This window comes from Elephas maximus, chromosome 22 (genome assembly GCF_024166365.1).
Source record: "Elephas maximus indicus isolate mEleMax1 chromosome 22, mEleMax1 primary haplotype, whole genome shotgun sequence".
NCBI classification, from domain to species: Eukaryota; Metazoa; Chordata; class Mammalia; order Proboscidea; family Elephantidae; genus Elephas; species Elephas maximus.
The window spans coordinates 73211860-73225388 of NC_064840.1; positions in this window are offsets into that span (position 1 = coordinate 73211860).

Genomic DNA, 13529 nt, shown 5'->3' on the forward strand with positions numbered 1-13529 from the left:
TTGTTTCCAAAACTTTTTTCTCCTTTCTCTAATCTCTTTGAGGCTAAAACTGCTTTTCTGTCTGGTTGTTTTTTCTTTTCTTCCTTCATGTCTTAGTCCTCAACTGCTTACCTAGAGTGTTGGCTCCAGATGACGTGAGATCCTACTCCACACTTCCTCTTCTTCCATTTTACTAATTCCCGACTTGTCAGTGTTCTGCTCATTTTATTCCCCAACATAGCAATGAGTCTTGACAAATGATTCTTAAAAGGGATAGGATGGTGCCGGGACACAAACAGCACATCCAAATCTTTGAGTAGGGATTGTTAATTGTGACCCTGATACTCCCCAGCATGTTTTCTCCTTTTTCAAAACGGGCAACTGAGAGGTTGACATAACCAATGCCAAGATGAACCTGTAAATTCTTCTTCCTCTGTCTGCCTCCTCCTTCACATACCTCTGTTAAGGACTTCGGTTTTGACCTAACGGTAACGACTTTGTTCTTTGTTTTAATCTGATGCAAATAACTTTGTTTTGTTCTATCCAACCACCTGTGACTTACAACCTCCACCCCCCCCCAAACAGGAAAATCAGAGCCCAGGTGTCTCATATGTCTGTCTTTAGCCTGATTAAGAGATGTCCGGGCGTATCTTTCTAGTGTGATAAAGAGTCTTTTGTCACTATTTTGTAAAGAAAAACTCCTCTGGCCAGGCCATCTGCCATCTGCAGGCTACAAAGACACTTCTAACCCTTTTAAAATCCTATATAAGCTCTAATGGAAAATTGCTCTTTGGGACTCCACAGAGACGCGTGTTGCTGTTGGGTCCCCCGTGATGTATACATCTCCTGAATAAACTTTCTCGCTCTTTCTGACTTGGAGTACCTTTCATTGGCTCGACTGCTTCGGTGTATGGACCCTAATTGGGTAGCACAGTTGAATCTGAAATGTTTTATCTTCACCTCCTTGCCAAGATGATAACCAGGGAGGTATAGATTTAAGTTTGATTTACTCATTTGTTCCATTATCACTTGTTTATCCCTTTATTCATTCACCATTCACTCACTCAGTATCTATGTGTCAGATACTGTGTTAAGTCCAATACTAAACTTGATAGCAGAGGTTCTTGCCCTCATAAAGTTTATCATCTAGTATTATCAGTATTACTAGAAATATCTTCCTCTCCCTCCATCTCTCTCTCGTCTTCCATACTCCTTCATCCAGCTAATTCCTTTTTCCCTGAACACATGGAACATCAACAGAGAGCTGTGGTCCACTCTGAACGCTCAGTCTAGGCCCTTGAAGATTAGGAAAGTCAACCCTAGTGAGGGTATGGAAACTGGGGACAGTCTTTTAAAACAGCAGCACTTCCCTGATCCACACTGTCCAAATCTTCAAGGCATCTGGGCTGTTGCACCTGACCAAGTCGGTTTATTGTCCAAATGCTTGGATTCTTCAAGAAATGGCTGTCTTCCTAAATCATCAAATTTTTGTTCCATGTCCTTTTTAATGTCTGACTCAAGACTGGTTTTCCTGATAAGAAGTGCTCTTTTGATCAGTAAGAGAATTCTCAGCTCAGTTTTGGCAGTTTCTGATTCTCCCCTCTTGACCTTCTGCCCCAGCAGTTTTAGGGAGATGTACCCCAGGAAACAACCCACAATCTACAGGTCCCAGCATCCTCTGCAGCCTGCCTGTCAGACTTAATTATCTGTCCCAGAAGACCAGCTGTGGCTTCACTGTTGCGGGAAGAAGACACCTGGGAGGAATGGCGTCTGGTCCCCAAGTTACAGAAGTTCAAATAATGAATGTAAGAACTGAGTGATAACATATCCCTCAAGGAAAACTATCACTATGGAAGCAGTACTTTCGCCTCTCCCCCTCCCACCCTCTAACCCTCTAGAGTCAGAAAGGGGGGGCGGGTAGGAAGAGTTTCTCTTGGAGGAAGCACAGAACACACAAGAAGTTGAGATTTGATAAAAGAGAGTGGTCTTGAGCAGGGGCTCTTTGAGGGTGCTAGTTATCTGGCCCTGAATGAATGGAATTTCATGGGAGAAAAATATCCTTATAATATAAAGGGGAAGAAGGGAAGAAAAGACCTACTGACCCTCAGCCAGCCAGGCTAACAGGATCTCTGTACCTTCACTCTACCGGCAAGAACAATACACTGAAGCAACTCAGGAAACTTTATCCTAGGCAGATTCCAGAAGCTACAAGATTCCAAATGCACCACAGGAAATAGGAAACCTGGGAAGCTCTATTATTCCAGTACTATCCTGCCCGGCAATTTAACATAGATTCAGAATGCTCATTAAAAGTTACTGCTTCAAAATTAAACCCACCATGAGAAAAGTTAATGGCATTTTATATAGATATTTTGTTCTTGTTCCCTATTGTGCTTTGTTTACCCCAGGTATTTTTACACTTGGGATTGATGACTCTATCCTGGATCCAGGAATGTAAATTCTGTTTGACGGTTTTATGATCAGTCTGTCTTTTAGTTTCTGCCTTGGCTCCCAATAGAAAGAGTAAAATGTTACAAGGGATCATACAGATTGCATCATTAAATATTCCACAGTAAGACATCTGCCAAGAAGGGGAGCAGGATGCTATCATCAAAACGAATCTTCTCAATAGGAAAAAGTCAGCAGAAAAATAAAAATAAATAAGCCAAAGGCAGACAACTTGGAAATCCTGCTGAGAACAGAAAGGAGGTGGGAACACAGCTTTCTGCGGATGAGGACTCAGGTCAGAGGAAGGCGGTAAGTTTCTGTTACCCTGATCCTACTGTATTCAGATCTCTATGGTCTGCACAATCATTACCCAGTAACAGAGGTCTTCATGAGTGTGGGCACCACCATTAACTTTCAGGCAGACTGTCAACTATTATGGAAAAAAAAAAAAAAAAACTCAGTTAAAGAGAATAAATAAGCGTTGTTACCACCATTTAGGAAACCCTGGTGGTTAAGAGCTATGGCTGGTAACCAAAAGGTGGGCAGTTCGGATCCACCACGTGCTCCTTGGAAACCCTATGGGGCAGTTCTACGCTGTCCTATGGGGTCCGAATGAGTCAGAATCAACTTGCCAACAACAGGTTTGGTTTGGTTTTGGTTTTATCACCATTTAACTGTGGAGAAAAAAGAAGGTCTCTCGAAATTAAATACTTGTGTAAGATTACAAGTGTTTAACATTCTTTGTACCTTGCCTTTTTTGAACCAAAATATTTCTGATTCAAATATTATGAATATATTTTATTCGATATTACATTAACATGTTTATACAGTTTTCCCCCACTAGAATGCCATTTATTATTTTAATTCCTTGATTTTGTTTTTATGCATAACAAACTGGTCTGATTTTTTTTCTCCATTTTTATTTTTATTTTACTGCAGTTATTTTCTCTGGAAGTTCTGTTCAATGTAAATTTTTAAATACAGATTTGTGGTTCAACGATTTGTCCTGTCCATATGTAATTTTTCCAATTGTAACTCTGCTACAGAGTGTTTTTTTCATGACCTAGTTGACATTTCTTAGGGCAAGACTTGTTTTTTTAAACTTTTCATGAAGTTTTGATTCTTTTTTAACACAAAGTTTAATATTTTTACAACGAATTTTACCAAGTGAAATTTTATTTTATCTCATGTTGATTGTTTTCTATTAGGAATATTGTAAAGGAATTAGAAAAGAATGATAGTTTTTCTTTATACCTTATCTAGTCTGTAAGAAAACAGACTAATCCGTCTCCTAAGCCTTGGTGGCACAGTAGTTAAGAGTTCGGCTGCTAACCAAAAAAGGGTCAGCAGTTCGAATCCACCAGCCGCTCCTTGGAAACCCTATAGGGCAGTCCTGCTATATCCTAGAGGGTCACTGTGAGTCGGAATCGACTCGATTGCAATGGGTTGTATACTCAGTCTCCACTCTGAAGAGAGAGCAAAGAAGATCTTCTGGGCCCAGTGATGGAGGTAAAAATACCTTGCTTTGCTAAGTCATTATTTATTTGGCTAATGAGGACATTTCTGAGCAAAAATAAATACATTTCATAAGCAGGTATGTTAGTTAACGGGTGAAGTGAGCTGCTGTAATAAACAAGCCCAGAAATTTCCTCAGGCGAAGGTATGGATTGTATACTCAGAAAAGATATGTTGAAGTCCTAACCCCTGGTACCTGTGAAGGTGACTTCGTTTGGAAATAGGACCTTTGAAGACGTTATCAGTTAACATGAGTTCACACTGGAATAGGTTCTAAGCTGATGCGAGTGACATGCTTATAAAAGAGAGGAGACACAGAGACTGAGAGACGCAGAGGGAAAGATGGTCATGTGGTGACAGAAGCAGAGTAAGGGATGCATCTCCAAGCCAAGGAACACATAAGAGGGCCAGCCATCACCAGAAGCTAGGAGGGGGACTGGAATGCTTCTCCTCCAAGGCCTCAGAAGGAATCGACATGGCTGACAGCCTAAGTTCAGACTTAGAGCTTCCAGAACTGTGAGACAATAAACTGTTGTTCTAATAAGCCACCCAATTTTTAGTACTTCATTATGATAGCCCTAAGAAACTGGTGTAGGTAAATACGGTGTTTTTTTTTTTCCTCAGTTAATAGTACATGAGGTCACTATTGTGACCCTAATACTCCCCAGCATGTTTTCTCCTTTACAAAAGTGGTGACTGAGAACTTAACTAAAGCCACGATGAACCTGTAAGTGTTGCTTTTCCCTCCTCTGCCTGCCTTCTCCTTTCCACATAACTTTTGTTAATGACTTTGTTTTGTTCCATCCGGCCACCTATGACTTATGACCCCTCACATGGACAGTAGAGCCCAGATGTCCGGCATGTACCTCTTAGTCTGATAAAGAGTAGTCTCTTGTAATTATCTTCTAATGAATAACTCATCCGGCCATGCCATCTTTGGGCTACAAAGACATTTATAACCCTTGTAAAAATCATATATAAGCCAAAAGGTTGGCAGTTTGAATCCATGAGCCGCCCCTTGGAAACCCTGTGAGGCAGTCCTATAGGGTACCTATAAGTTGGAATCGACTCGAGAGCAATAAGCCTTTTTTTGTGGGATCTTGAAGTCCTTTGTTTTTAGGTAAAACAAAGGGAAAAAAGAATGGAGAGAACTCACTGGCTTCCTAAAGGATCTAGCCCAGAGAGAGTGATATCACTTCCGCTCACATTCTCTTTGTGGATACCTGCCTTGTGGCTATACCTGGGTTCCAGGTAGGCTTAGCCAAGTCCTCCAAGCAACAACTCCACACTCTGGAAGGAGAAGCACCAATTTTCAGGTAACAGCTAATGTCTTTCAGACAGGAGAAAATCTATATTATTACCTGTGCATTAATGTATTTGGAAAATAATTTTTGAACATTTTCATTGTGGTCTGAAAATCATTCCTTTATAAGTAACTCTTAAATTATGTTGAAACCACAGGATCGAATGTTTTCTCTTCATGAATGTTTTGAAAGTATAACGTTTTTGGTAATAAACAAGTTCCAGTTTAGGAATTATTACGGGATATAACTAAGCAATGCAATCCATCATTTATTGTTTACATCCTGTTTACGAATCTGAAATGCATGTGAAATTAAGTAAGATTAAGACATTCTTCTGAGATGTCAGACTAAAGTATCAGCAGCTTCTCAGGCTCTTCAGCGCGATACATGATCCAGCCCTTAGCTACTTTTCCAACTCTGCTCCCTCCATCTCTCAGTGATCCCTGCCCTTTTGTTACACTAGCTTTCTTCTCTGTGTCCAGTCAGTTCAAGACCTCAGGATCTTCGCTGCTCCTTGTTCTTGGCATACACCACCCCTCGGATCTTAGCAAGGCTGTCTTTGTCTCATAATTTAGGTCTTAACTCAAGTATCTCCTTCTAAAGAAGCCTTCTTGGTCACCCTAGTTGAAACAACACAAGACCTCACTGGCCACCACACTGCCTGATCTTATCTTCTCTGTTTACATATTTATCATTTGGTTCCTTTCAGGGCAGACAGTCTCTGCTCTGTTCACTGGTATTTTTTAAGCACTGTTATGGATTGTCATGGATTGAAATGTGTCCCCCAAAAATGTGTCAACTTGGCTTAGCCATAATTCCCAGTAGTGTGCAGTTGTCTACCATTTTGTCATCTGATGTGATTACCCCATGTGTTGTAAATCCTAATCTCTATGAAATTAATGAGGTAGGATTAGAAGAGTTATGTTAATGAAGCACGACTCAGTCTACAGGATTAGGTTGTATCTTTTGAGATACAAAAGAGAGAAGTGAGCAGAGAGGAGGAGGGCTTCATACTAAGACAGGGAGCAAAGGCCCTGAGATCAGACAGTGCCTGTTTCAGAAATAGCAAAGAGACTGCTGCAGTTAGAGGAGATACAAGTAAAAGAGAAATAGACTATACTATCAGGGAGGTAATAGGTGGTTGAGTGTGGAAACAAAGGGGCCCCCAAATCTGCAAACAAAGTAACAAGAAATGGGCCAGGGCACAGAAACAAAGCCATTCCCCAGAACCATAGGGCAAGGTATCCAAAAATAGCCTGCAAACTTCTTTAAAGTTGCCTTTCAGAAATAGCTGGAGAAAACCAGGCCCAGGGACATGCACAGAACATCCACCTGTGACCGCTGTGCGACCTTCCACCAAGGGTTAGTGAGGGGCTACAGCCCCAGCCAGGGAATGGAACCCAGGGAGCGGAAGACTGCGCAGGCACGACACCCCATAATAAGTCCTGCTACAAATCCCAGAGGCCTCCAGGACAGGAGCTATCTTAGAAAACTGCTGCACGCACCTTAGTTAACATATCCCCGCCTGTGCCTGTGAATAAGCATGAATCTTTTCCTGCCCAAGAACTTTTAAAAACTTGGGCCCATCTTCTGTTCTGTGAGATGAGGGTAAGCATTGCTCTAGGCCCTCCTCGTCTCCGCTTGCAAGGCTCTTCAATAAAGCTTTGCTCGTGTGGAAAACTACGGGCCTTACCTGCTTATTCTTGACCAGTGAGAGGCAAGAACCTTATTCTGGTAACAATACCACCAAGAAAGAAGTGCTAGGAGCACAGCATGTCCTTTGGACCCAGGGCCCCTGTGCTGTGAAACTCCTAGTCCGGGGAAAGTTGGATGACAAGAACCTTCCTCCAGAACTGGCGGAGTGAGAAGCCTTTCCCCGGAGCTAGTGCCCTGAATTCAGACTACTAACCAACTAGACTGTGAGAGAATAAATTTCTGTTTGTTGAAGCTATCCACTTGCAGTATTTCTGTTACAGTAGCACAAGGTAACTAAGATGAGCACCTAGAATATGATAAAAATTTCCCTAATATCCTAAATATGAAATAGATTTTTTCCTTGGCTAGCTGATGCAAAGATAAGGTTTTAGATTTGAATGGTTAAACAAATTATTATACGATTTTTATCTAAGAGATTAAAAAATACATATATATAAAATAAAGACACGTTACACGTGTTAACTTTAAGGATGTGTATATGTACAGGAAGACGTATCTTTTTAAAAGCCTATTTTTTTCAGTCTTTATGTATATTAGCTAATTTAATAATCAAAGTAACTACACAAGAAACATAATCATGGTCATTTTACAGGTGAGGAAATTTTGACTCATTAAGTTAAGCAAGTTTTTAATTTTTTCGGGGGACAGGTTGATAAGCAGGACTCCAACTCAAGTCCTCTGGCTCCAGAGCCGAGTACTTTCTACTGAGTTACTTCCTACGTCAGTGTCCTACATATTCAGAAACACCCCTTCACGCTGAAATTGTTGAACAGCATAATTTCAATCAAAAATATTTATTGAAACTTGTGGTAAATAAATTGTTTTTGGCACTTAAACAAGAATCAGATTACTAACCCACTAAAACACCAAACGGATGCAATTATGGGGGATATGAAATAATGTCATCAGTTCCTGGGTGCTGCAAATGGTTAACGCCCTTGGCTGCTAACTGAAAGGCTTGAGTCCACCCAGCGGCACCTTGGAAGAAATGTCTATCTGAAAACCCTGCCGGGCTCAGTTCTACTCTGACACGTGTAGGGTGTCCATGAGTAGGAATGGACTCAATGGCAACTGGTAAATTCGGAAGTCTAACATTCACATTTGAGAATAAGCTAGGTTTTTAAAGAGGTTAACACTCAGAAACACTGCCACCTTGTGGCATTTTTATATTAGGGGGACCCCTGCCCTCTCTGAAAAGTTTTATGAGAGCGTCTTAATGAATTCACATTTTATCCATTGCTTACCATTGAAATTTGCTGGGGCTCAAAATAAAATAACATCAAGTTGAAGAAAGAGAAAACAACTACAGTCTTGGAATGCTAGTCACAGCCTGAGTATTCAAGATCCTGCCATATTTTAGGCCAAGAAATATCTACTACCCTGTCCTGGGTAGATATTTTTTGTTTTAACATATGGTAAGATAAGGCAGATATATTTTAGCTCTATTATGCCTCATCTACGTTTGACAGTGTTGGAACCCAAGGGGATAACTTTAGAATGAGGATTTTGATGAAAAAGAACAGATATTGAGACATAGGCCTTATCCCTAGCGCTCATTCTTTGTCAGTCCCACATCAGCGAACATGCAGGAACCATGTATGGACTAGAAATAAGAATCTAATGACAAAGGGACTTCTTCTATTTGTCAAAGCAAACTTAAGGATATTGCTAAAATTCAACCAGAAAAATCTGTGGGGGCATCATCTAAATTATTATTCCAGTTGCGGTTAGTTCTGGGAGATGCTCAGTTTAATCCCGCCTTACAGAAATGAACGCTCTTTGACATTTCCCCAGGGATACTTTTCCCTTCCTTGTGGAAAATACCTAACTATCTATTCATGGATGTTGCCTATTATTCTTGAGTAATGTGCATCAAGAACCGTGAGTCCCTTTTCTAAGAAAGTAGATAAAACTGAGAAATGCGAAACTGGTATGCCTGAAGAGTATCTCCATTCAAGCTGCTTTGTCTGCAAATTATTCCAGCTCTTTTATGAGTTTCTAAAAAAGAATCACCTCCTTTCAGCACTTGAAATTAGGTAACGAAGTGTGCTTGGAAGTCACCATTTAACTCCTCTTAAGGTAAAAAAATTTTTTTTTTTTTTAAGGTGAGGGGATGAGGCCCCTGGGTGGCGCAAATGGCTTGTGCTCAATGACTGACCAAAAGGTGGGCAGTTCAAACCCACCCAACGGTGCTGCAGAAAAAAGGCCTGGCTGTCTCCTTCCATAAATATCACAGCCAAGAAAACCCTATGGGGCTCGTTTCTATTGTATGACACATGGGGTTGGCAGGAGTTGAAATCGACTGGATGGCAACAGGTCTGTTTTTTTTTGTTTTCAAGGTGAGAGTGAAGTGGGTGATGACACCTTGCACGTAATATTTCTGCTCCAAAGGAGGTAATAAAAAGGATCAGGAAACACTGACACTTTGAAGCAGCTCCATTTTCCACGGAAAACCTAGCTGTTGCCTGGGGGTCAACTATTCCTACCAGCTCCCATGACTACGTGAGCCGTGGAGTCTCAGGGGTCCTAGACAGTAAAGGGTCCCAACCTAGGCCCGTGCTGGAGGCTCCGAGGAATATCAGCACATCTTTTAGCATTATATTCATAGAGATTAACTGGTCACCTTTTTGGTGTACTGAAATTTCTAACACATTTCGATGAAAACAAAGAAAACATGGTCTATTAAGATGAAGCAGTATCTAGTTTTGGCTGGTCCTATGTTGTTTTTTTTTTTTTTTTTTATGTTGTTAGGAAAACTAATTTTTGTTTCCTTCGTTAGCAATTAGAGATTCTGCCATACTTACCTGTCTAAAAAAAGGCGCTTGGCGTGGTTCTGCCATACTTACCTGTCTAAAAAAATGCTTGGCGTGGTTTAGTTGAATACCTGTAGCGTCTTAGCTTTGTGCTATGAGCTGGATCCTAACTATGGGGGAGGGGAAGCAAACACGGTCCCTCCCTCCATGGTGTTTACAGTCTAGTGGGCTTTTGAGACAAAAACCAAACAGCAAAAAAAAAAGCGGGGGGGGTCTTTAAAAGGGAAAAAAGCGAAGTACACACACACACACACACATACAAAGAACTGAAGGCAGGTTCCTCGTTACCTTTTCCCTGCACTCCCTACTGATTCTCCCTCATTTCTCCTTTTCCCTCCTCTTCTTTGAACTGGATGAGATTTCATACAGGGTTGCTATGAGTTGGAATAGACACAACAGCAATGGGAAATACTGGCTGTTCTAATTGAATACCAACATATTACCTCATCTTAACTTCAAGATGTTGTAATGCGTAGTTGTCACATGCAAATAAATAAGCAAAACCATCACCATCAACAACAACGGCGGCCCAGAAAACTAACCCGTGGTTGAGAAGAGCTTAATATTTTGGAGTCAGAAGACTCATATTTGAGCTCTATTTCTGGAGTAAGTCTTGGCATCAGATCTTGAGTTTTCTCATCTGTAGGAGGATAACTTTGCTTCATTTCTGATGTCATAGTGCTAGTGAGAATCAATTGGGATATCTGAAATGATTTGTCAAATGATGACATTCACATTTAGTGACGTCATTAAAAAATTCTGCTGCTTTCCACCTTTTTGCAAGTTTTTTACATAAAACTTTAAATTACATAAAAATCCCATGTACACTTACATAAAAAAAAATACTTTGTCCAAAATTTTACTTAAATCATGAAAGAATGGCACCTGTGGAAAGTTTCTTTCACTTTTTAAAGGAGATAGTCCTTTTGCTGACTTTAAATAGACAGGCATCCTGTTTGCAGTCCACCTACAGGGACGCTGTGAGTCGGAACCGATTCCAAAGCGTTTGGGTTTTGGCATGCTGTAATATCGCCATCTGGTGGAACTTGAAAAGATTGCCACTAAAGATTTGAATTTCACCAAAGATGTATTAAAAAAACCTAAATCTTATGAGCAATATAAACTTTGTTTAAAATAGTGATTAGCTCTCTTAATATGTTACGATATAGCCATAAAAACAATGAAACAGCTCTGAAATTACAGTAGTTCTGATATTTATTAGAAACCCTGGTTTCTAATAAATATTGTGGATAAGAACCATGGCTGCTAACCAAAAAGGCCGGCAGTGTGAATCCACCAGCCACTCCTTGGAAACCCTATGGGGCAGTTCCACTCTGTCCTATAGGGTCACTATGAATTGGAGTCAACTCAGTGGCAACGGCTTTGGTTTGATATTTATTAGAAAGTCTAAGACTCTGGTGCAGAATGGTGTGTTATTTCTGTATCATCATTTTCATGCAAGTATAAAAGTGTGTATATAAATGTATTTTCATATTTTAAATGGAATATATTGTATATATTGACATTTTAACACTTAACAGAGTTTACTTTGGGGCAAGAGTCTTGGTAAAGGTGAGGGTCTATCATTTTTTATATTACCCCTGTTTATATTGTTTGAATTTTTAATATTTTGCATAAATTCTTTTATTTTTAAATATCAGTTGATGTTATCTGGGTAGTGAGAATTTGCAGCCATTTCTTTTACCTTTATATTTGTGTTTACAAATTAGGTTAATAAACGGGCTTCTAACACTATTATTAACTCTTTTATCTCCTGTAGCATTTTGTCTTTGTTTTATAGCACTAGAAGTAATCTGGTTTTGGTACAGTTACTATAAAAATGAACCTTAAATTTTCCAGTACAAACCTGATTGCAAATATTCTGACCCTTTGTCCTCAATAATTACATGTGTGCCTTTTAGACCATAAAGTCTTTTTCTCATAATTACAGTAAGTAGCTCAGAGTAAAAGGCTTTTCTACTAGCCGTGTGGCCTTGGAAAAATTACTTAATAACTAGGTGCCTCAATGTCCTATCTCTAAAATGAAGTTCATGTTATCTATTCTGAAGGGTGGTTATGAAGCTTGTGTGCAGTGGTCAAGTGCTCGTCTGTTAACTGAAAGATTGGCGGTTCGAAGCCACCAGCCACTCCATGGGAGAAAGACGAGGCAATCCACTTCTATGGGGCAGTTCTACTGTCCTATAGAGTGGCTATGAGTCGGAATCGACCCAACAGCATACCCGGCATCTACTAAGTGCCCAGTAATTAGCAGTTACAGTCTGTGTATCTGCCTTCTCACTAGTCTGAAAACCCTTTGAAGACTTGAACATATCATCATATCCTCAGAAGCTAGCAGACTGCCTTACACATATTACGTAATAATCACTCTTTTTGAATTAATTTCCTAATAGCTTAGGAGAGAATTAAAAGAAAAATCAGATCTAAGTGTAAGAGAGACAAGGCTGTGAAGGTGACCCTTTTCAAGATCTGGATTTTAGATCTCAGATGTGCTTCTACCTAAGGGATCTTTCAACCTAATGTTTTAAATTTATTCATCTATTTATTTTGCTAAGTAATTGTTACAACCCTTATAAAGATTTGAATAAGACTGCCTTCCCCCCCACAGAACATGGCAGAATAGGGCAGTGCAGACATGACATTTAATCTGAATGCGGATGTATGTACCAGTTTTTGATTTAGCAATATAACTAGGTATTATCTATCCTCCAGGGTAGGGCCTGATTTATCTATCTTTACGTCCACAGTGACTGGGACAGAAGCACGCCATTTATGTACAGTTATCAACTACAATGACTGATACAGTCAAGAAAATTTAATAAAACACCCCTTTTCCTTTTTGCAGATTCACTTGAAATCAATTAACTTGGAATGAAAGGGCATAAAAGAGGTCGTGGGAAAACAGAGCAGGAACTGGGTCAACTTTGTGAACCAGGGAGCAAAGTTCTCAAAGTAAAAGAAGGAAAAGCTCCATATTAAATACTTTAAAAATATATAGATTGGTTGTAACTGCAAATGTGTATTAGTAACTAAGGCGAATCAACTAGTGGCCCTGAGAAGTGATGCTAGGAGACTTACAAAAACAACAAACTTTAATAAGTTTTATTAGGTAGCTGACATACAATACATTGCACACTCTTAAGATGCATAATTTGATAAATTTTGGCATACATGTACATCACCATAATCCAGATGTTGGACATTCCCAAAAGGTTTCTTTATGCCCTTCTATAACACTGTCTTGTTGCCCCTTCTTACACCCTCTCAGTGTCCAGGGCAACCACCGATGTGCTTTTTGTCACTGTAACTCCCTTGCATTGTCTACAATTTTATATAAATGGAATTGCATCGTATGTCCATTTTTTCTGTCTGCCTTCTTCCACTTCTGGAATCCCCCCACGCTGCTGCATGTATCAACAGTTCATTCCTGTTTACTGTGCAGTGATAGTCCATTGTGTGGTTTACACCTCACTTTGCTTACCCACTCACCTAGAGATGGTCATTTGGGTGGTTTCCAGTCTTTAACTATGGTATATCAGAATACCCAACAGTGATGATGCTTGGCTATTGCTTTTACGCGGAATTAACAATTTGGCTCCAATAAGAACACGTGTTTACAAAATTACTTTAGATTATTCACTTGTAAATAATAACTTCCATTTGGTTGTAAACATAACAGTCAGCCTCACTAATTGGCCCCCGACTCGTGGTTACTCTTGACACAACAGAATCGGAC